The following is a 23,315-nucleotide window of genomic DNA, read 5'->3' on the forward strand; positions in this document are numbered from 1 at the left end:
GAACATCTTATATTTGTAATGCAAATATAAAAATAATTAAGCTTGTACACTTATAGAATAGCTGCTTATGGGGAACCGTTAACGTTTTAAAAGTTATGTTTTTAGTCGCATGTCTCCAAATCCTCGAGACATTAGCTGACTGTGTTTCGTATAGTACGTGGATTACAGTTTAAATATTCTTGGTCTTGTAGTGTAAGGAACATGTTTACTTGGGCGGGCTTAACTAGGTCTTTTGGGGTTCATGGATTCGTATACGTGCCCTATAAAAGGGTGATAGTTATAATGTTCGTGTTTTATACACTGTTAATCATCCAGTTTTTGTTTATGTGTACTTAAAAATAACAAACGTAATAAGCTTTTTTACCTCTAAATGCTTTCAAGTATACATGCACAGTTACGACAGAAAGTGTTCGTACCCCTGCGTCGTGAGTAGTCTTCTCTTCATAACTTACAAAGTATCATGATTAGGATAATGAAAGTAGAGTATATTATAAATATCATAAAACACACATTTACATAAATTTTTTATGTAAATTGAACGACAAATAAACTGTTTATAAACAAATAACCAAACATAAGAGGGGCAGAAAGTGTTCGTGCATCTACTTTAATGGCCAGCTGTGTAGCATTTCAGGTGAATTACTTGGCGCAATCTCTACTCATAGATCTCCATGATTGTTTAGCAGTACTCGACTGGTATTTTCTTTCATTCTTCTTTACAGAAGGCCTCCAACTCTTGCAAGTTTTTCGGACGACGCTGATGAACCCTGGTCTTCAACTCATGCCAAACGTTTTCAATTGGGTTGAGATCAGATGACTGCGATGGCCACTCCAGAACGCTTATATGGTTCCTTTGCAACCAGGATTGCACATATTTTGATGTGTGCTTAGGGTCATTGTCGTGCTGGAAAGTCCAACGACGCCCAAGCCGCATGTTCCGAGCATCATACTTGATATAAGTGCCTAATATATCAAAGTACTCTTCTTTCTTCATGATTCCGTTGACGCGGTGAAAGCTGCCTACACCATAAAAGCTGAAGGAACCCCATAGCATGATCGAGCCACCTTCTTGTTTAACTGTAGAGATGATGTTCTTTGGAAGATTTTGTTCCCCCCTTCATACAGAATATATAGCGTACATCACTGAGGCCGAAAAGCTCGATTTTAGTCTCGTCTGACCAAAGAATACTCTTCCAATAGGAAAAGGGTTTATCTACATGCTTTCTTGCATACGTCAATTGTGCTTCTAAATGAACAGGCTTTAAATATGGAGTTCTACAAGAACGGCATGCTTTGAAACCAGAAGAGCGTAACGTGTTCGTAACTGTACAGGTGCTTACTTCAACCCCAGTTTCCCTTACCAGTTTCTATATGTCATTACGTGTTAAACAAGGGTTCTTACTAACTTCTTTGAGAACCTTCCTCTTGGTTCTCTCTGGAATTTTGGTGGGGGTGTCTGGAACGAGAGAGGTTAGCAGTTGATCCTGTAAGCTTAAACTTGGCAATTATGCTTTGAACAGTAGATTTCGGCACATTAAGTTGTGTAGCAATACCGAAAAGAGACACACGAGACTTGTATTTTACAATAATTCGGTTTTTTAAATCACTGGACAGTTGTTTCCTGTTTGCCATGATGACCAAGCAGATAATGACGGAGACGGCACTAAATTGCCAGAAGTACATTTTTTGCTTATTATTTCCTATTTTTGGTTATTTGTTTATAAACAGTTTATTTGTCGTTTAATTTACATAAAAAATTATGTAGATGTATAATATTTATTATACATCATACGTCTATTAGCCTAATCGTGATACTTTTTAAGTTATGAGCAAAACACTACTCGGGACGAAGGGGGTGCGAACACTTTCTGTCGTCACTGTATGTATACACATACTGTTATTATTGCATTTATAGTGAGAAATATATTTTGTAAAAACAGCTACTTTCTGGTAAACTATAGGAAATAAATTATGGTTTTATGTTACAACTGTGCATATGTTCTTTTTTGTGTGTGATAAAACGGAATCAGTTTTTATCTTGATACACATTATAGTATACGTGTTCATAGTATGTGGATTATAAACTTTGTTTCTGTAATATAAGTGAAAAAAAATTAGACATACATTCCTAGTCTGTTTGGGGCGACAATAACAGAAAGTTATGAGGTATTCTTCCTTTTAACACTTTTTTAGACACTCGAAACGTGAAGAATATTTATACATACATAAACATGTATGTTTTTATCAAATTACGAAAACAGATATTTCGTTACAGTACTTTGTTCGTAAGAATATCCCAGTTTGTAAATATTAATATTATTGTTGTCAGCTAGATTTCTAATATTGTAATTTGTTTCTTCGTGCCTAACTAGAGAGAGATGTGATCAAAAAACGTAATAATAAAAGCTTGAAGCTATTAAAAGATGACGTCCATGCATCCTACAAACAGACATATTTATAGGCTTAAGCACATCGTGGTGCAAAGAAACTGAACTCAGAAATCAACTTAAATAGAACAAAAACATCAAAATTCTCCTAAATACCAGAAACACGGAGAAAATACACATCAGTTTATCAGTTATAACAATCAATCTATATCACAAACCAAAGACCTTCAATATTTATTCAATAATTACATAATCCGCGATTGGACATCAACAATGAACCCTTTCTGATTAACGGTTTCAAAGCCTCAACGTGTTTTCGACATAATAAGAACTCTTAAACTTAATCATAAAGTGTTATATTTTAGACAACTTCATTTAAGCTACTTTGTTTTACTTATAATTTTTTTATTATTTTATTCATTTGTATGCCGCCAAATAGGTCTTTAAATGTACAAATGTAACTAAAATAATACTTCATAGGTCCCTCACACAAATGTTCGACTTCCTTGTTTTTCTGTTCGCAAACTGTCACGTACCAATTTTCATTGTGTTAATTTGCACTCTGTTCTCACTTTGATTTCAAACGTCACACCTCATATCATGTCTTATAAATAATCTAAGAGCGAGGGGAAAAGAAATATTTTATTCCTGAACATCCTTGGTATTATTATAATATCCAAGTACCCACCACGATTGAAACAGAAAGAGAAATTTTTAAGTAGATATTGTTTCTAGGCTAGAGAGCGAATCAGTCAACGTGTGTTTAATGAATTATTTGGATCGCTGTTTGCTACTGACGAAACTGTATTACTCAGATAAAGAAATTCTTAAGTAGATAGAGTTGTTTCTAGGCTACAGAGCGAATCAGTCAACGTGTTTTTAATGACTTATTTGGATGGCTGTTAGCTATTGACGAAACTGAAATACTTCCTATATTATCTTATTTTTCCTTCTGACGTTAGTACTGCAGTTATCGTGACTGTAAATGTGACCAACAACTTTTAAAGAAAGGAATAAACTAATTTCTTATCATTATGTGGACCAGACACTAAATTCGTGATAACGAGGACCTTACTTGAAGTAAAAATTTACTTTAAAGACGGCTAGTACGGGTATTAAAATATTAATTAAAATAGAGCACAAAACTGTTTGCTCTTTTTCATCTTTCGAAGCTCTACTCAAATAAGTGGTTGAGTCTAACAACGCAAAATGCATGTTCTTTCTTTATGTTCATTGGCCTTAAGATTTTGACCAGCAGTGTATGTAAAGATATAAAATAAACGTTACTTTTATATAAAGAAAGACTGTCTCATGTGGCAAAACGAAAACCTAAACAGAAAAATAGTATTAAGTTAAGCAAGCTAAGAAAGTCATGTTTAAGTTATAATTTCAAAGAAATTTAGTGAAATAAAAGAAAGAGGCTATCCATTTAGAGACTGTAGTACATAATAGTAATAATCGACTAGGATTTCAAGTGTTTCACCCTGCCGAAATCAAAGAGAATGGTCACCCATTATATTTGTTTCTTGGCCAACGTTCCAAGTGAACTAAACTACACAAACAAGTAAGAGAAAAAAATTAAAAAGTATAAACTTTTGTCAGATATAAAAGACTGTTTGGTGAAGATAGTATTATTTTTTTTGTAACTCAATTTTATTGAGGCTATCGAATGCTGTGTTAATAATATGTTGATGTTGAGGATATGGAGATTTGTAGAAGATATAAGTAATAAACATATATATAACAACGATCAAACGAGCCAAAATAGAGAGAAAAATTAAAGTCATGCGAAATAAAAGATCGGTCAGAGGAACGTTAAATCTAAAGTTAACGATTTTGGGAATAAAAGGGTTAATATGTTAAAATAAGACTAATAATATTGAAAGATATAAGAAAAAAGAGATTGTCTCGCAAAAGGGTGTTCTAATGTAATTGAACAAAAGGGTGTTTTAAAGTAATTGAACTCACCTGAGTGGATGATTATTAGAAGTACTAAAAGAAAACGATTGCTGAAAGTTCGGAATACAAATGAACTGCAATAACGCACGCGACAACGTAAGTGAACTATACGCGGATACTACTGAATTTTTAAGTAATTGAATTGTCCTAAGTGAACTTTTGACAAGACAAAGTGTTTAAGATACAACTATGATCTCTATAGAGTAAAGAAACTTTGTATAATATACACGTTTAAGTTGTTTCAAATACATATATTATTTTAATTGACGAATTTATTGCCGTCAATTCAAAGACACCTACTGCAGAAGAATCCTCAGCCTAACACACCTATATATTTACATTACTATATATACTACATAAAACAGTTAACGACAAATTTATTCCCAATTTCCCATGTCTATACACTTATCTGTAGACCAAAGTAAGCATTAAATTTTATGAATTTCTGATTGTGGTTCTAATTCTTGCGAAAGTTATAATTATCAGAGATATGGCTATTACTGAAAGTTTATGGACGTTGCGTCCATTTCATGGACATATAAAAACTGAACAAATAAACGGGAAAAATAAAAGAAAAATTTTAAATAAAAGCAGGGATCGTTGGTTATTCCTAGAATTGCTATAAGTATCAAAAACAAAATAAATACTAAAATAAAAATATACAAACAAGTGATACCAGTTGGATATGATTTAAAACGATTCGTACATGTAAACGAAGCAGTCTAAATTTTCCAACCAAAATAAGGATTGAAAATTATTTAAAAATCTCTCCAACCACCATCGCTTTGTTTATGTACTTTTTTATTGTATCATTTATTTAGTTTTGGGCCTGACATGGCAAGGTGGATAGGGAGCTGGCCTCGTAATCTGAGTGTCGCGGCTTCGAATCCCCGCCTTATTAAACATGTTCGCCCGTTCAGCCGTGGAATAGTTATAATGTGGAGTTAATCCCACTATTCATTGGTAAAAGGGTAGCTCAAAAGTGGAGCTTATATTGCTTAGTTAGGGACCGTTAGCACAGATAACCTTCATGTAACTTTGCGAGAAATTCAAACAAAAACAAATATTCTCTTTTAAATATTTCTATGTATAAACACCGATCTCTACTTTCCGTTAAACTTTTATTTCTCTTTCCTATTTTTATACCTGCTTATCAGGAAGTTTGGTCACATTCCTTGACTAACCAGGTCCGTGCGCAGAATGTTTGAAAGGGGGAGTTCCAATTTGTGAGATCAAAAGCCAACACATACTGTACAAGCACGGTCTAGGGTTTGCTTCCTTAAAATATTATGTTCTAAATACATGCTAAGATATTAAGTTTGAAAGCCATTTTACCCGAACAATTTCATGGCTCTTTGCATAAATTCTTCAAGCATCCCGTTGAAAGTCAATAAATCATTATCCTGTTTAAATACTACATGTGGAGCTAGAATTACCTTAAGATAAATATATACGTTTTATTATAGTAAAATACTGTATTATCTACATGCAGAGTAGTTATTAATTGTTAAATTACATTATTAATTTAAATATCTCTGTACAGCAATAGTATATTAGCTGTTTCAGTCATTGGTTACCGTGTACGTACATGTACACACTATTGAAATTACATATCAGCATGCTTCCTTCTCTTGGTACGGCCCGGCATGCTCGCCCTTTCAGTCGGAGAAGGGGGCGTTGTAATGTGTCGGTCAATTCCACTATTCGTCGGTAAAAGTGTAGCCCAAGAGTTTACGGTGGGTGATGATGCCTAGCTGCCTTCCCTCTAGTCTTACTCTGCTAAATTAGGGACGGTTAGCGAAGATAGCCCTCGAGTAGCTTACGTGAACTTCAACAAACAAACAAATCATTCTCTTAGGGTTCGTTTCCATGTTTATATGCAGTTTGAATGTTGATTGCAGTGTCGTAATGATTATGGATTAAAGTTAGAATATAAAATCTTTCTTGTCTTCTGTCCATCTAGAACCAGGTTTTGACATGTGACTTTGTTTTCATTTGTTCAGTTTTACAACTTGCTTTAATGTGCCTTCCAAGGCAGAGACATCAACAGATAGAAATGGCCCAGACATATCTCTGAACCTTTGAAAGAGTCTGTATACATCTTAAGCGAATATTCATAAGACGAATAGCAGATACTAAACATTCACATTCAAATGAACTTAGTGGCACTGTTGGAAAGAGTTTCAGTAAGCGAAAAATAGTTGGTACATTGAAGTACGTTTAAACAATCAACCAGAATGTGAAGCCTATCCTAGAAAGGTATAGAAAGTAATTTTGTCTTCCAACGATGAAGTGTTTCATCAAATATCTTCCCTTGATGACGAGAAACCCACTCGAAATAAAAATGTATCTTAGTGCGACTCTCCTTATCAGTAAAGATCTTCCCTGTAAAAATTATAGCTTGTCTAATATCAGAGATAGAAAACTCTTTTGCGAGATTAGATGATGTCAGCTTCTGAATTGATGGTTTACGTGTACATCAAATCTAAAGGAAAGATTACCCGTCAAGAAAAGGAATGATTACTGTTTTCTTAAAGTAATGCTCCACGGAAGTATATTCTGCATTGACACATTGGGCTTTTCGGTAACTGTCTTGTAGCATGCTAACATTAATGTTAAATTTGTTTGCGGCATTACTGTTGTGCTTTAAGATACGATGTGAAGTTATTTGACTGCAATCAGTACCTTATAACAGTCTTATCTTAAGAAAACAACGTATATCAAAAGACTATTTCCCTATTCTAAATATGAGCGTGGCACCGCTCTATTCACGAACTACATAAACGGTTATCTCGGTATTATTGATATTTTTACCATAATCCGTTCAACGTCCCATGTTTAGAGATTGGATGATGAAATACACATATTTAAGGCATAAATGTAATTCTATTGCAATTAATAATTGCTCTATGAGAAAAAAAAAACAATAATATTCAGTATACAACAACGTTGTATTTAAAGGGTCAGTACATAATAACACTCGCCCAGAAGGTAGAATTGAACTACTCTGACGTTAATCAGCTACGGGTTTGAGGCCCGCACCCCGGACCACTGAAGATCATCTGGGTATTGATAGGGTATTCCTTGGTTCTATATATAATAATAATTTGGAAGTTAGTTTATATGTTTGGTGTGAAAGATAAAACAGTTTAATAATTTAAACCTTTTAAAACTAAAATCAGTAAATTAAGTAAGTAAACGATTTAAGTAATTTTTCTTACGTTCTTATTAAAATAGTTTAGGTTAGTATTAACGAAATAAAATGTTATATGTCTTTTAAAGCAAACAATGAAATCTGTACTATAAACATTTTATTTTATTCTTAGTTAGAGATGTTCACGACGTATAGTAGTAAGTTTCTCAACCATGACGCTTTCTTGTTCGAGAGTTTCCCTTGTTTGTCGTCGAATTTATACATGATGACGTGTAGTGAAGTATCTTATAAATGTTTGGAAGAATGACCACTGTAGTTTAACGGTATATTTTTTATTGTAATGTAGCACAACAAAATTTTATGGTAAAAGAGAAAGATATTTCGCACTTAATAAAAAAATATACTTGATTTGCCAATGACCAGTATTCGCTATTCAAGATGGCGAATGATGATACTCACAACCATGCCGATGACACGCTCGTGCTGACTAGAAGTGTTCCAGCGTCATGCGGAGGAAGTGCGAGGCGTATCATCTCTAATATTAATGCTACGCCAGAAAGTGATGGTTTGAGTAACCAAGTTCAACCTTCCGTTGAGGTTACTACAGCTGACATTCTACAACAGGCTTTTCAAGAAGCGTCTGAAGAACTTGAACAAATTACTGTAACATATGAAAATGTGCAAAATGTTGTTGGTATTGCAGACGTTCATAGTCAATTCTCAAGAAATGATGAACTCGCTGTTACTGTTGGAGACTCTTCCAACATTCATATTAATCGTGTTAATTCACAAAATGTTGAAAATGGTCTTAGTATATCCAACGTGACTAATAATGTTGGGCTAGTCAACAGACAAGATGTTAACAGTAACAACAGTATTGTTAATGACAAAAAGGAAACGAGTCCTAATTTAGAAGTAACAGCACTGCCGCTTGGAAGTGAAATTCAAAATGTGAATTCTCTGTGTTCAGATCTTGTTAACCAACTAGTAGCAGTTGATGGGACCAATGGAGTAAGACTGATCAAAAGTGGTGATTTTCTAAGTACAAACAATCATAATGTTCAGCCTTATGATCGACAGACTTTCATTGTAGCAATTCCTGATGTGACCGATGGACTTACTGATAATATTTCTTTTGTAGCACCTGTCTTGTCAGGAAGTTCTTCCTTGGTCATCCAGCTTTCTGACGGTGTGTCTGTTATTGCATCCCTGTGTGATGTGCCATTTACAACAGTGCCTGCAAGTTCAATTTTTACTACTTGTAGTGCCAGCAGTAGACATATCAGTACAATATCAAGAACAACTAGCTTACCACTACCAGTCTCAACATCTGAGGTTTTCTCTGTTGTATCTCAGAGTTTGTCAGGAAATTCACAGACTATATCAGTGGTTCCACGTAGTTTGGCACAACCTTTAAGTCTTTCTGTGACACAAGCAACATTGCCAGATGAAGGTTTAAAGCACATTCAGAGATTTCCTGTTTCTATAGGCTTGCAGAATGTGTTTCTAAGTGTTTCACCCTGCCGAAAAACTAGTTATTTGTGGAAAATAAAATTATTTATTTTATATCGATTATTTGATGACTGTTTCTTACATACTTTTCAAAACAAGAAACGCAAAAGGGATATTTTTGTTATTTTAAAGAGAAATATATGTAATAACGTTACAAGCTCAGAGTATGTGATGTTACACGTGTTAAGGCACTGATTGTCAGACCAAAATGACAATAAAAGTTGTGCACTTTGAAAACGGAGGAAAACATTGGATTTTCGCCAAAACGCATGCGTGTCCAATAAATTTGTTTGAGAGATCTGCATGTTCTGAAAGTGCAACATGTGCAAAATCCCTATAAAAGTGACGGGTTCTCGGTTTCCATAGCTCAGTGTTAAACCACCGACACGCAATACAGTTACGCCAAGACTGACTGAAGCACAACGCAACAACGCCATTGGTCGCTTGAAAGCAGGCGAATCTCGATCAGATGTTGCCAGAGCTGTGAATGTCTACCCAAACACCATGACAAGGCTATGGAATCGTCACCAACAACATGGATCAACTTGTGACCGTCCACGATCTGGCAGACCTCGTGTGACCACGTCCGCAGAAGATCGCAACATCCGGTTACGTCACCTTCTGGATACGACCACCACTGCGACGTCTACTGCCTCAACCATACCAGGGCTGCGTAGGATTTCCGATCAGACCGTACGCAACAGTCTACGAGATTCTTAGGCCCCATGTGCAACCCATCATGGTGAACGTCTACGACGTTTTTCAACATGACAACGCCCGTCCTCACACAGCCCGACTCACCACTGTCTTCTTGAGACACCACAACATCAACGTTTCTCCCTGGCTCTCCAGATAACAAGATTTAAATCCCATCGAACATCTTTGGGACGAGTTGGACCGACGTCTGCGACGTCGACAACCTCAACCGCAGACTCTACCTCAGCTTGCAGCTGCTTTGCAGGCTGAGTGGACAGCCATTCCACAGGATGTGATTCGTCATCTCATTGCTTCCATGGTCAGGAGATGCCAAGCAGTTATTGTTGCTCACGGGGGGCATACTCGTTATTGACGTTGAGTGACGTTAAACTTCACCTAGTGAGCGTGGACTTCGCCTTTGCAGACTTTGGATGTTCAGCAGTGAGTATATATTTCTACCTTTCTTGATGAATCAGTACTAGACTTAATATAGTGAAGAAAACGTGATGAAAAAGGTAAGGTTTGGTTGAGGATTAGACCGCCTGTTTCTTTCTATACATGAGCGCCTTAATAATTGTTTCTTTAATCCTTATCGGTTACCACGTTTCTTGATCACTCAACACCAAACTAGACAGTGGGAATCATAATAACACGAAGAAGGTTATCAAGAACAATGGTATAATTTCGTTAATGACTACTGTACCTCATCTGTCAAGTTGACTTAAGGACATAAGAAAGACCATAAGGTGGGATAAACCCCTATCGAATTTCATACTGAAAGAAGTAGTAAAAAACAATATGTCTTTCTTTCTGTTATTCTTACCTTTATGAATTTTTGTTGAACATTTAATCATTATTATGTTAAAAATGGAAGCAAAATTTCTCATGGTTTTTTGGAAACGAGATTTTTTATCTCCAGTCCAATGGACGGTACTCCAGATAGTATTAAGTAAAGATATTTTTATTAGAACAGGATTAAAACTTAATAGAAATATGTATTACTCTAAGTAAATAGAGAAAAATTATATAGTGTCAGATATCAAAATCTGTGTGTGTTTACTTCGGTTATATCAGTGTTTGAATACTTTTATCGTAATCCAATTAACATCTCACGAGATACTTAACTCGTTGAATGTTTGCTTGGAAAAACAAAATAGTGGTACATCTTGTATAAACGTAATGGTAAAATAATTTATAAATATCCGAAGAAAAAGTTTTCAGTTATCATTTGAAGAGAAACAATCAACTCTCAATGTTATGTACGTAAGTCGTCTCTAATGTAGAAATGAACTACTCTGATGTTAATTAGCTCCGTGTTTGTAGCCCGCACTCTAGACCACCAAAGATCATCTGGGGAAATGTAAAATTATATATTTGGTTTATATGTCTAGGTGAATCTCTTGTATATTTATACGTTTGGTGTCACTATTGAGATGGCTTAAGAACGTTAATATTTTCAAATAAAATCAGGAAACTAAATATTCGGACGAAGTTTGCGGTGGGCGGTGATGACTATCTGCTTTATTCTAGTCTTAAACTGTCAAATAGTTACCTGTTAGCTGGTTTGTTATTTTTGCACAAGAACAATTGTCAAGTTTGACACTTAGCTGTGAAACGTTTACCACTGTTGGGAGTTGGAAATTCCACTCATCATAAAGAGATCAGGGCAACGGTTTAATGTTACAAACCAGTCTACAAATATCACGATAACTTAATACAAAACTTGTACAGCTTTGTGTCAAACTTGACAATTGTTCTTGTGTTAAAAAAACAGCTAACAGGAAATTATTAGAAAAGACACTCAGTGATAGTTATAATGTTCATGTTTAAACACTGTTAAGCATCCAGTTTTGGTTATTTTACTTAAAATAACAAAGGTAATAAGTCTTTTACCTCTAAATGCTTTCAAGTATACAAGCACAGTTACGACAGAAAGTGTTCGTACCCCGCGAGTAGTTTTTTCCTCGAAACTTAAAAAAGTATGATGATTAGGCTAATAGACGTATAGTATATTATAAATATTATACTAACACACATCTACATAAACATAAATTTTATCTAAATTGAACGTAAATAAACTGTTTATAAACAAATAACCAAACATAGGAGGGGCAGAAAGTGTTCGTGCATCTACTTTAATGGTCAGTTATGAAGCCTTTCAGGTGAATTACTTGGCGCAATCTCTCCTCATAGACCTCCATGATTGTTTAACAGTACTCGACTGGTATTTTCTTTCATTCTTCTTTACAGAAGGCCTCCAACTCTTGCAAGTTTTTCGGATTACGCTGATGAATCCTGGTCTTGAACTCATGCCAAACGTTTTCAATTGGGTTGAGATCGGATATCTGCGATGGCCACTCCAGAACGCTTATATGGTTCCTCTGCAACCAGGATTGCACATATTTTGATGTGTGCTTTGGGTCATTTTCGTGCTGGAAAATCCAACGACGCCTGCCGCATATTCGAGCATCATACTTGATATAAGTGCATAATATATCAACGTACTCTTCTTTTTTCATAATTCCGTTGACGCGGTGAAGGCTGCTTACATCAAAAGAGCTGAAGGAACCATATAGCATGATCGAGCCACCTCCGTGTTTAACTGTAGGGACGGTGTTCCTTGGATGATTTCGTTCCCCCTTCTTACGGAAAATATAGCGAACATCATTGTGGCCGACAAGCTCGATTTTAGTCTCGTCTGACCAAAAATACTCTTCCAATAGGTAAAGAGTTTTTCTACATGCTTTCTTGCATACGTCAATTGTGCTTCTAAATGAACAGGTTTTAAATATGGAGTTCTACAAGGATGGCATGCTTTGATAACGGATGAGGTAACATATTCGTAACTGTAGAGGTGCTTACTTCAACCCCAGTTTCCCTTACCAGTTTCTATATGTCATTACGTGTTAAACAAGGGTTCCTGCTAACTTCTCTGAGAACCTTCCTCTTGGCTCTCTGGAATTTTGGTGGGGCGTCTGGAACGAGAGGTTAGCAGTTGATCCTGTAAGCTTAAACTTGGCAATTATGCTTTGAACAGTAGATTTTAGCACATTAATTTGTGCAGCAATACCGAAAAGAGAGACACGAGACTTGTATTTTACAATAATTCGGTTTTTTTTTAAATCACTGGACAGTTGTTTCCATTTCGTTATGATGACCAAGCAGATAATGACGGAGACGGCGCTAAATTGCCGAAAGTACATGTTTTGATGGCTAAATTCCAATACTTATGAACCCAGTGTCTAGTTCTGGAGTGGTATAATGTAGTTTATTCGCCAAACTAAAGAAAATTTTTACAGGAATATCAGTTTTTTCACACGTTCTGAAATGTACGAACACTTTCTACTGCTCCTATTTTTGGTTATTTGTTTATACACAGTTTATTTGTCGTTTAATTTACATAAAAAATTATGCAGATGTATAATATTTATTATACATGATACGTCTATCAGCCTAATCGTGATGCTTTTTAAGTTGTGAGCAAAAAAACTACTCAGGACGCAAACACTTTCTGTCGTAACTATATGTATACTCTTACTGTTATTATTGAATTTATAGTAAGAAATATACTTTGTAAAAACAGCTACTTTCTGGTAAACTATAGGAAATAAATTATGGTTTTATGTTACAACTGTGCATATGTTCTTTTTTGTGTGTGATAAAACGGAATCAGTTTTATCTTGATACACATTATAGTATACGTGTTCATAGTATGTGGATTACAAACTTTGTTTCTGTAATATAAGTGAAAACAAATTAGACATACATTCCTAGTCTGTTTGGGGCGACAATAACAGAAAGTTATGAGGTATTCTTCCTTCTAACACTTTTTTAGACACTCAAAACGTGAAGAATATTTATACATACATAAACATGTATGTTTTTATCAAATTACGAAAACAGATATTTCGTTACAGTACTTTGTTCGTAAGAATTTCCCAGGATACAAATATTAATATTCTTCTTGTCAGCTAGATCTCTAATGCTGTAATTTGTTTCTTCGTTGCTAACTAGAGAAGTTGTGAATCGTAATGATAACGTTACGATCAAAAGACTTAATAATAAAGCTTGAAGCTATTAAAAGATGACGTCCATACATCCTAGAAACAGACATATTTATAGGCTTAAGCACATCGTGGTACAAAGAAACTGAACTCAGAAATCAACTTATATAGAACAAAAACATCAAAATTCTCCTAAATACCAGAAACTTATTACAATCAATCTATATCACAAACAGAAGACCTTCAATATTTATTCAACCATTACATAATCCAAGATCGGACATCAACGGTTTCAAAGCCTTAACGAGTTTTCGACATAATAAGAACTCTTAAACTTTTTATTATAGTAAAATACTGTATTATCTACATGCAGAGTAGTTATTAATTGTTATTACATTATTAATTTAAATACCTCTGTACAGCAATAGTATATTAACTGTTTCAGTCATTGGTTACCGTGTACGTACATGTACACACTATTGAAATTACATATCAGCATACTTCCTTCTCTTGGTACGGCCCGGCATGCTCGCTCTTTCAGTCGGGGAAAGGGGGCGTTGTAATGTGTCGGTCAATTCCACTATTCGTCGGTAAAAGTGTAGCCCAAGAGTTTACGGTGGGTGATGATGACTAGCTGCATTCCCTTTAGTCTTACTCTGCTAAATTAGGGACGGTAAGCGCAGATAGCCCTCGAGTAGCTTACGTGAAATTCAACAAACAAACAAATCATATTCTTAGGGTTCGTTTCCATGTTTATATGCAGTTTGAATGTTGATTGCAGTGTCGTAATGATTATGGATTAAAGTTAGAATATAAAATCTTTCTTGTCTTTTGTCCATCTAGAACGAGGTTTTGACATGTGACTTTGTTTTCATTTGTTAAGTTCTACAACTTTCTTTAATGTGCCTTCCAAGGCAGAGACGTCAACAATAGAAATGGCCCACACATATCTCTGAACCTTTGAAAGAGTCTGTATACATCTTAAGCGAATATTCATAAGACGAAGAACAGATACTAAACATTCCCATGAACATGAACTTAGTGGCAGTGTTGGAAAGAGTTTCAGTGAGCGAAAAAATATTTGGTACATTGAAGTACGTTTAAACAATCAACCAGAATGTGAAGCCTATCCTAGAAAGGTATAGAAAGTAATTTTGTCTTCCATCGATGAAGTGTTTTATTAAATATCTTTCCTTGATGACGAGAAACCCACTCGAAATAAAAAATGTATCTTAGTACGAGTCTCCTTATCAGTAAAAAGCTTCCCTGTAAAAAATTATAGCTTGTCTAATATCAGAGATAGAAACCTCTTTTGCGAGATTAGATGATGTAAGCTTCTGAATTGATGGTTTTCGTGTACATCAAATCTGAAGGAAAGGTTACCCGTCAAGAAAAGGAATGGTTACTGTTTTCTTAAAGTAATGCTCCACGGAAGTATATTCTGCATTGAAACATTGGGCTTTTCGGTAACTGTCTTGTAGCATGCTAACATTAATGTTAAATTTGTTTGCGACATTACTGTTGTGCTTTAAGATACGATGTGAAGTTATATGACCGCAATCAGTACCTTATAACACTCTTATCTTAAGGAAATCACCCTATTCTAAATATGTGCGTGGCACCGCTCTATTCACGAACTACATAAACGGTTATCTCGGTATTATTGATATTTTTACCATAATCCGTTCAACGTCCCATGTTTAGAGGTTGGATGATGAAATACACATATTTACGGCATCAATGTAATTCTATTGCAATTAATAATTGCTCTATGAAAAAAAATACAAACAACAATAGTCAGTAGACAACAACGTTGTCAGTACATAATAACACTCGCCCAGAAGGAAGAATTGAACTACTCTGACGTTAATCAGCTACGGGTTTGAAGCTCGCACTCCGGACCACCGAAGACCATCTGGGCGGTAGTATGGTATTCCTTGGTTCTATATATAATGAGAAATTGGAAGTTAATTTATATGTTTGGTGTGAAAGATAAAACAGTTTAATAATTTAAACCTTTTAAAACTAAAATCAGTAAATTAAGTAAGTAAACTAGTTAAGTAATTTCTTTGCATTCTTATTAAAATAGTTTAGGTTAGTATTAACGAAATAAAATGTTATATGTCTTTTAAAGCAAACAATGAAATCTGTACTATAAACATTTTATTTTATTCGTAGTTAGAGAAGTTCACGACGTCTAGTAGTAAGTTTCTCAACCATGACGCTTTCTTGTTCGAGAGTTTTCCTTGTTTGTCGTCGAATTTATACATGATGACGTGTAGTGAAGTACCTTATAAATGTTTGGAAGAATGACCACTGTAGTTTTACGGTATATTTTATATTGTAATGTAGCACAACAAAATTTTATGGTAAAAGAGAAAGATATTTCGCACATAATAAAATAATATATTTGATTTGCCAATGACCAGTATTCGCTATTCAAGATGGCGGATGGTGATACTCACAACCATGCCCATGACACGCTCGTGCTGACTAGAAGTGTTCCAGCGTCATGCGGAGGAAGTGCGAGGCGTATCATCTCTAATATTAATGCTACGCCAGAAAGTGATGGTTTGAGTAACCAAGTTCAACCTTCCGTTGAGGTTAGTACAGCTGACATTCTACAACAGGCTTTTCAAGAAGCGTCTGAAGAACTTGAACAAATTACTGTAACATATGAAAATGTTGGTATTGCAGACGTTCATACTCAATTCTCAAGAAATGATGAACTCGCTGTTACTGTTGGAGACTCTTCCAACATTCATATTAATCGTGTTAATTCACAAAATGTTGAAAATGGTCTTAGTATATCCAACGTGACTAATAATGTAGGGCCAGTCAACAGACAAGATGTTAACAATAACAACAGTATTGTTAATGACAAAAAGGAAACGAGTCCTAATTTAGAAGTAACAGCACTGCCGCTTGGAAGTGAAATTCAAAATGTGAATTCTCTGTGTTCAGACCTTGTTAACCAAATAGTAGCAGTTGATGGGACCAATGGAGTAAGACTGATTCAACCTTCCGTTGAGGTTAGTACAGCTGACATTCTACAACAGGCTTTTCAAGAAGCGTCTGAAGAACTTGAACAAATTACTGTAACATATAAAAATGTGCAAAATGTTTTTGGTACTGCAGACGTTCATAGTCAATTCTCAAGAAATGATGAACTCGCTGTTACTGTTGGAGACTCTTCCAACATTCATATTAATCGTGTTAATTCACAAAATGTTGAAAATGGTCTTAGTATATCCAACGTGACTAATAATGTGGGGCCAGTCAACAGACAAGATGTTAACAATAACAACAGTATTGTTAATGACAAAAAGGAAACGAGTCCTAATTTAGAAGTAACAGCACTGCCGCTTGGAAGTGAAATTCAAAATGTGAATTCTCTGTGTTCAGATCTTGTTAACCAAATAGTAGCAGTTGATGGGACCAATGGAGTAAGACTGATCAACAGTGGTGATTTTCTAAGTACAAGCAATCATAATGTTCAGCCTTATGATCGACAGACTTTCATTGTAGCAATTCCTGATGTGACCGATGGACTTACTGATAATATTTCTTTTGTAGCACCTGTCTTGTCAGGAAGTTCTTCCTTGGTCAGCCAGCTTTCTGACGGTGTGTCTGTTATTGCATCCCTGTGTGATGTGCCATTTACAACAGTGCCTGCAAGTTCAATTTTTACTACTTGTAGTGCCAGCAGTAGACATATCAGTACAATATCAAGAACAACTAGCTTACCACTACCAGTATCAACATCGGAGGTTTTCTCTGTTGTATCTCAGAGTTTGTCAGGAAATTCACAGACTATATCAGTGGTTCCACGTAGTTTGGCACAACCTTTAAGTCTTTCTGTGACACAAGCAACATTGCCAGATGAAGGTTTAAAGCACATTCAGAGATTTCCTGTTTCTATAGGCTTGCAGAATGTGTTTCTAAGTGTTTCACCCTGCCGAAAAACTAGTTATTTGTGGAAAATAAAATTATTTATTTTATATCGATTATTTGATAACTGTTTCTTATATACTTTTCAAAACAAGAAACGCAAAAGGGATATTTTTGTTATTTTAAAGAGAAATATATGTAATAACGTTACAAGCTCAGAGTATGTGATGTTACACGTGTTAAGGCACTGATTGTCAGACCAAAATGACAATAAAAGTTGTGCACTTTGAAAACGGAGAAAAACATTGGATTTTCGCCAAAACGCATGCGTGTCCAATAAATTTGTTTGAGAGATCTGCATGTTCTGAAAGTGCAACATGTGCAAAATCCCTATAAAAGTGACGGGTTCTCGGTTTCCATAGCTCAGTGTTAAACCACCGACACGCAATACAGTTACGCCAAGACTGACTGAAGCACAACGCAACAACGCCATTGGTCGCTTGAAAGCAGGCGAATCTCGATCAGATGTTGCCAGAGCTGTGAATGTCTACCCAAACACCATGACAAGGCTATGGAATCGTCACCAACAACATGGATCAACTTGTGACCGTCCACGATCTGGCAGACCTCGTGTGACCACGTACGCAGAAGATCGCAACATCCGGTTACGTCACCTTCTGGATACGACCACCACTGCGACGTCTACTGCCTCAACCATACCAGGGCTGCGTAGGATTTCCGATCAGACCGTACGCAACAGTCTACGAGATTCTTAGGCCCCATGTGCAACCCATCATGGTGAACGTCTACGACGTTTTTCAACATGACAACGCCCGTCCTCACACAGCCCGACTCACCACTGTCTTTTTGAGACACCACAACATCAACGTTTCTCCCTGGCTCTCCAGATAACAAGATTTAAATCCCATCGAACATCTTTGGGACGAGTTGGACCGACGTCTGCGACGTCGACAACCTCAACTGCAGACTCTACCTCAGCTTGCAGCTGCTTTGCAGGCTGAGTGGACAGCCATTCCACAGGAAGTGATTCGTCATCTCGTTGCTTCCATGGTCAGGAGATGCCAAGCAGTTATTGTTGCTCACGGGGGGCATACTCGTTATTGACGTTGAGTGACGTTAAACTTCACCTAGTGAGCGTGGACTTCGCCTTTGCAGACTTTGGATGTTCAGCAGTGAGTATATATTTCTACCTTTCTTGATGAATCAGTACTAGACTTAATATAGTGAAGAAAACGTGATGAAAAAGGTAAGGTTTGGTTGAGGATTAGACCGCCTGTTTCTTTCTATACATGAGCGCCTTAATAATTGTTTCTTTAATCCTTATCGGTTACAACGTTTCTTGATCACTCAACACCAAACTAGACAGTGGGAATCATAATAACACGAAGAAGGTTATCAAGGACAATGGTATGATTTCGTTAATAACTACTGTACCTCATCTGTCAAGTTGACTTAAGGACATAAGAAAGACCATAAGGTGGGATAAACACCTATCGAATTTCATACTGAAAGAAGTAGTAAAAAACAATATGTCTTTTTTTCTGTTATTCTTACCTTTATGAATTTTTGTTGAACATTTAATCATTATTATGTTAAAAATGGAAGCAAAATTTCTCATTGTTTTTTGGAAACGAGATTTTTTATCTCCAGTCCAATGGACGGTACTCCAGATAGTATTAAGTAAAGATATTTTTATTAGAACAGGATTAAAACTTAATAGAAATATGTATTACTCTAAGTAAATAGAGAAAAATTATATAGTGTCAGATATCAAAATCTGTGTGTATTTACTTCGGTTATATCAGTGTTTGAATACTTTTATCATAATCCAATTAACATCTCACGAGATACTTAACTCGTTGAATGTTTGCTTGGAAAAACAAAATAGTGGTACATCCTGTATAAACGTAATGGTAAAATAATTTATAAATATCCGAAGAAAAAGTTTTCAGTTATCATTTAAAGAGAAAGAATCAACTCTCAATGTTATGTACATAAGTGGTCTCTAATGTAGAAATGAACTACTCTGATGTTAATTAGCTCCGTGTTTGTAGCCCGCACTCTAGACCACCAAAGATCATCTGGGGAAATGTAAAATTATATCTTTGGTTTATATATCTAGATGAATCTCTTGTATATTTATACGTTTGGTGTCATTACTGAGACGGCTTAAGAACGTTAATATTTTCAAATAAAATCAGGAAACTAAATATGCAGACGAAGTTTGCGGTGGGCGGTGATGACTAGCTGCTTTATTCTAGTCTTAAACTGTCAAATAGTTACCTGTTAGCTGGTTTGTTATTTTTTGCACAAGAACAATTGTCAAGCTTGACACTAAGCTGTGAAACGTTTACCACTGTTGGGAGTTGGAAATTCCACTCATCATAAAGAGATCAGGGCAACGGTTTAATGTTACAAACCAGTCTACAAATATCACGATAACTTAATACAAAACTTGTACAGCTTTGTGTCAAACTTGACAATTGTTCTTGTGTTAAAAAAACAGCTAACAGGAAATTATTAGAAAAGACACTCAGTGATAGTTATAATGTTCATGTTTAAACACTGTTAAGCATCCAGTTTTTGGTTATTTTTACTTAAAAATAACAAAGGTAATAAGTCTTTTTACCTCTAAATGCTTTCAAGTATACAAGCACAGTTACGACAGAAAGTGTTCGTACCCCGGCGAGTAGTTTTTTCCTCGAAACTTAAAAAGTATGATGATTAGGCTAATAGACGTATAGTATATTATAAATATTATACTAACACACATCTACATAAACATAAATTTTTATCTAAATTGAACGTAAATAAACTGTTTATAAACAAATAACCAAACATAGGAGGGGCAGAAAGTGTTCGTGCATCTACTTTAATGGTCAGTTATGAAGCCTTTCAGGTGAATTACTTGGCGCAATCTCTCCTCATAGACCTCCATGATTGTTTAACAGTACTCGACTGGTATTTTCTTTCATTCTTCTTTACAGAAGGCCTCCAACTCTTGCAAGTTTTTCGGATTACGCTGATGAATCCTGGTCTTGAACTCATGCCAAACGTTTTCAATTGGGTTGAGATCGGATATCTGCGATGGCCACTCCAGAACGCTTATATGGTTCCTCTGCAACCAGGATTGCACATATTTTGATGTGTGCTTTGGGTCATTTTCGTGCTGGAAAATCCAACGACGCCAAGCCGCATATTCCGAGCATCATACTTGATATAAGTGCATAATATATCAACGTACTCTTCTTTTTTCATAATTCCGTTGACGCGGTGAAGGCTGCTTACATCAAAGAGCTGAAGGAACCATATAGCATGATCGAGCCACCTCCGTGTTTAACTGTAGGGACGGTGTTCCTTGGATGATTTCGTTCCCCCTTCTTACGGAAAATATAGCGAACATCATTGTGGCCGACAAGCTCGATTTTAGTCTCGTCTGACCAAAGAATACTCTTCCAATAGGTAAAGAGTTTTTCTACATGCTTTCTTGCATACGTCAATTGTGCTTCTAAATGAACAGGTTTTAAATATGGAGTTCTACAAGGATGGCATGCTTTGATAACGGATGAGGGTAACATATTCGTAACTGTAGAGGTGCTTACTTCAACCCCAGTTTCCCTTACCAGTTTCTATATGTCATTACGTGTTAAACAAGGGTTCCTGCTAACTTCTCTGAGAACCTTCCTCTTGGCTCTCTCTGGAATTTTGGTGGGGCGTCTGGAACGAGAGAGGTTAGCAGTTGATCCTGTAAGCTTAAACTTGGCAATTATGCTTTGAACAGTAGATTTTAGCACATTAATTTGTGCAGCAATACCGAAAAGAGAGACACGAGACTTGTATTTTACAATAATTCGGTTTTTTTTTAAATCACTGGACAGTTGTTTCCATTTCGTTATGATGACCAAGCAGATAATGACGGAGACGGCGCTAAATTGCCGAAAGTACATGTTTTGATGGCTAAATTCAATACTTATGAACCCAGTGTCTAGTTCTGGAGTGGTATAATGTAGTTTATTCGCCAAACTAAAGAAAATTTTTACAGGAATATCAGTTTTTTCACACGTTCTGAAATGTACGAACACTTTCTACTGCTCCTATTTTTGGTTATTTGTTTATACACAGTTTATTTGTCGTTTAATTTACATAAAAAATTATGCAGATGTATAATATTTATTATACATGATACGTCTATCAGCCTAATCGTGATGCTTTTTAAGTTGTGAGCAAAAAACTACTCGGGACGCAAACACTTTCTGTCGTAACTATATGTATACTCTTACTGTTATTATTGAATTTATAGTAAGAAATATACTTTGTAAAAACAGCTACTTTCTGGTAAACTATAGGAAATAAATTATGGTTTTATGTTACAACTGTGCATATGTTCTTTTTTGTGTGTGATAAAACGGAATCAGTTTTTATCTTGATACACATTATAGTATACGTGTTCATAGTATGTGGATTACAAACTTTGTTTCTGTAATATAAGTGAAAAACAAATTAGACATACATTCCTAGTCTGTTTGGGGCGACAATAACAGAAAGTTATGAGGTATTCTTCCTTCTAACACTTTTTTAGACACTCAAAACGTGAAGAATATTTATACATACATAAACATGTATGTTTTTATCAAATTACGAAAACAGATATTTCGTTACAGTACTTTGTTCGTAAGAATTTCCCAGGATACAAATATTAATATTCTTCTTGTCAGCTAGATCTCTAATGCTGTAATTTGTTTCTTCGTTGCTAACTAGAGAAAGTTGTGAATCGTAATGATAACGTTACGATCAAAAGACTTAATAATAAAGCTTGAAGCTATTAAAAGATGACGTCCATACATCCTAGAAACAGACATATTTATAGGCTTAAGCACATCGTGGTACAAAGAAACTGAACTCAGAAATCAACTTATATAGAACAAAAACATCAAAATTCTCCTAAATACCAGAAACTTATTACAATCAATCTATATCACAAACAGAAGACCTTCAATATTTATTCAACCATTACATAATCCAAGATCGGACATCAACGGTTTCAAAGCCTTAACGAGTTTTCGACATAATAAGAACTCTTAAACTTTTTTATTATAGTAAAATACTGTATTATCTACATGCAGAGTAGTTATTAATTGTTATTACATTATTAATTTAAATACCTCTGTACAGCAATAGTATATTAACTGTTTCAGTCATTGGTTACCGTGTACGTACATGTACACACTATTGAAATTACATATCAGCATACTTCCTTCTCTTGGTACGGCCCGGCATGCTCGCTCTTTCAGTCGGGGAAAGGGGGCGTTGTAATGTGTCGGTCAATTCCACTATTCGTCGGTAAAAGTGTAGCCCAAGAGTTTACGGTGGGTGATGATGACTAGCTGCATTCCCTTTAGTCTTACTCTGCTAAATTAGGGACGGTAAGCGCAGATAGCCCTCGAGTAGCTTACGTGAAATTCAACAAACAAACAAATCATATTCTTAGGGTTCGTTTCCATGTTTATATGCAGTTTGAATGTTGATTGCAGTGTCGTAATGATTATGGATTAAAGTTAGAATATAAAATCTTTCTTGTCTTTTGTCCATCTAGAACGAGGTTTTGACATGTGACTTTGTTTTCATTTGTTAAGTTCTACAACTTTCTTTAATGTGCCTTCCAAGGCAGAGACGTCAACAATAGAAATGGCC

At 35.5% G+C, this 23,315-nt stretch overlaps 2 non-coding genes across 2 annotated transcripts; both read right to left on the minus strand.

Annotated features, from left to right (window-relative positions):
• Positions 1-7,327: 7,327 nt before the first annotated feature.
• TRNASTOP-UCA (transfer RNA opal suppressor (anticodon UCA)) lies at positions 7,328-7,414 on the minus strand. Its single transcript has one exon. It is a non-coding gene; the product is annotated as a tRNA-Sec (tRNA).
• An 8,132-nt stretch (positions 7,415-15,546) lies between these two features.
• On the minus strand, positions 15,547-15,633 carry TRNASTOP-UCA (transfer RNA opal suppressor (anticodon UCA)). Its single transcript has one exon. It is a non-coding gene; the product is annotated as a tRNA-Sec (tRNA).
• Between the last annotated feature and the right edge of the window lie 7,682 nt (positions 15,634-23,315).

Source organism: Tachypleus tridentatus, chromosome 9 (genome assembly GCF_004210375.1).
Source record: "Tachypleus tridentatus isolate NWPU-2018 chromosome 9, ASM421037v1, whole genome shotgun sequence".
NCBI classification, from domain to species: domain Eukaryota; kingdom Metazoa; phylum Arthropoda; class Merostomata; order Xiphosura; family Limulidae; genus Tachypleus; species Tachypleus tridentatus.